At 37.4% G+C, this 2,500-nt stretch overlaps 1 protein-coding gene across 1 annotated transcript in view; it reads left to right on the forward strand.

The window, feature by feature from the left end:
- Window positions 1-94, forward strand: part of cdc42se1 (CDC42 small effector 1) — a 15,274-nt gene extending 15,180 nt beyond the window's left edge. The window contains exon 5 of the mRNA XM_080045537.1: window positions 1-94. This exon is cut by the window's left edge and continues 1,417 nt beyond it. The gene's annotated coding sequence lies outside the window, so the exon portion shown is untranslated.
- The last annotated feature ends 2,406 nt before the right edge of the window (window positions 95-2,500 follow it).

A 2,500-nucleotide genomic window follows, 5' to 3' on the forward strand; every position in this document is an offset into this window, starting at 1 on the left:
GAAATGTTTGAGTGTTTTGTTTGCCGCTGTGTTTGGCGGGAGCATCAAGTCTCAGTGTTCACCTGCTTTGAGTATTAAACTTTATCGGAACGTTTCGCGCATTTTATTTCATGATGATGAAGGTAAAAACGTTATCCTGTGTGTGTGTGTGTGTGTGTGTGTGTGTGTGTGTGTGTGTGTGTATGTGTGTGTGTGTGTGTGTGTGTGTGTGTGTGTGTGCGCGTGCGTGTGTGTGCGTGTGTGTGTGTGTGTGTTTTCAGTCAGGGACGGTTCAGGACAAGGTCTAGGTATTTCACAGCCTTCGTTTGTCATTTTTGGAAAACCTAATACTTAATTTATTCCATTATTTGCCATTTCACTACACACACACACACACACACAAACACACACACACACACACACACACACACACACACACACACACACACACACACACACACACACACACACACACACAGGGAAAAAGTTCACATCACAATGTCCAAACTTAGAAGAAAGACACTCTTGTCTAAACCACACCTGCTTTGAGTATTAAAGTTTATCGGAACGTTTCACACATTTTATTTCACAGTCTTCGTTTGTCATTTTTTGGAAAACCTAAAACTAACCCTGCGTTCCAAATCACATACTTTTTCTTTTTTAATACACTACATACTAAAGTACAGAAGAGTTTTAGTCTTTTTACTACACTACATACTAAAGTACAGAAGAGTTTTAGTCTTTTTACTACACTACATACTAAAGTACAGAAGAGTTTTAGTCTTTTTACTACACTACATACTAAAGTACAGAAGAGTTTTAGTCTTTTTACTACACTACATACTAAAATACAGAAGAGTTTTAGTCTTTTTACTACACTACATACTAAAGTACAGAAGAGTTTTAGTCTTTTTACTACACTACATACTAAAGTACAGAAGAGTTTTAGTCTTTTTACTACACTACATACTAAAGTACAGAAGAGTTTTAGTCTTTTTTACTACACTACATACTAAAGTACAGAAGAGTTTTAGTCTTTTTACTACACTACATACTAAAGTACAGAAGAGTTTTTGTCTTTTTACTACACTACATACTAAAGTACAGAAGAGTTTTAGTCTTTTTACTACACTACATACTAAAGTACAGAAGAGTTTTAGTCTTTTTACTACACTACATACTAAAGTACAGAAGAGTTTTAGTCTTTTTACTACACTACATACTAAAGTATAGAAGAGTTTTAGTCTTTTTACTACACTACATACTAAAGTATAGAAGAGTTTTAGTCTTTTTACTACACTACATACTAAAGTACAGAAGAGTTTTAGTCTTTTTACTACACTACATACTAAAGTACAGAAGAGTTTTAGTCTTTTTCCTACACTACATACTAAAGTACAGAAGAGTTTTAGTCTTTTTACTACACTACATACTAAAGTACAGAAGAGTTTTAGTCTTTTTACTACACTACATACTAAAGTACAGAAGAGTTTTAGTCTTTTTCCTACACTACATACTAAAGTACAGAAGAGTTTTAGTCTTTTTACTACACTACATACTAAAGTACAGAAGAGTTTTAGTCTTTTTACTACACTACATACTAAAGTACAGAAGAGTTTTAGAGCCACAGGAGAGAAAGAAAATCAGAGAAGGGAGATTTTTTTTCTCCATTATGTCAAGAATAAAGACGAATACTTCAAAATGCTACTGGAGTCAGTGGGGCATTTATGTATTTTCAGCATACTACAATTGACCTTTGGCTAAGCCCCGCCCCCGAATGCAAATGAACCAATAGCGTTTAACTACTAACGACCCAGGATCCAGACTCGGACATTCTCCGCATCTATCTCCATAGAGAACCATTGGAGCCTGCGACACTTTTGTTGTTTTCTTGGCTTTATTAATTGTTAAAGACGCAAAAATGGCCAAACGATGTGCCTGGGCCACATGCAACAGCGATACGTGATTACGCTGGCTGCTCTCATTCACGTCGTTACCCCCGCGGATTTTAAAGTCAACATTGCAGCAGCTGTCAGTGCCCGCAGATATTTCAGACTGGAGGAAATTTAACAAGTTGGATTATATTTTAAAAAGGAAAAGAATTAATAGCAAGAGAAAGGCCTGCGCCAGCCTTGGACGGTTTACAACAGCGAAAAGGACCAACAATGTACGAGCGTTTCAAACGGGCAGGTAGCCTACATGAACGGAAGGATGCTAGCTAGCTGTGCTGTCAGTCACACTGGATGATAACTATCAGCTTGCTTCTTTCTACAGCCAGGGAGTCCGATTGGTGAGTCAGAAACTATTTTGGGGTTTATGGAGGTGCCTTCAGTTAGATTTCCTACAGAACAGTGCGTGCTGTCTTTTATTTTGAAAGCTAAATAGTAGCGTAAATCGGCGAAGGTTTGACTTGTTCCCCTGCGTACTTCCCGGCCCTTGATGTGAGAGACGAGTCCGTTTAGTTGATGGATGAGATGTTTTATCATTTAGTGAAAACTACAGTACGCACAAACAGAACCTG

This window comes from Ammodytes marinus (assembly GCF_949987685.1).
Source record: "Ammodytes marinus genome assembly, chromosome: 17".
Lineage (NCBI taxonomy): Eukaryota > Metazoa > Chordata > Actinopteri > Uranoscopiformes > Ammodytidae > Ammodytes > Ammodytes marinus.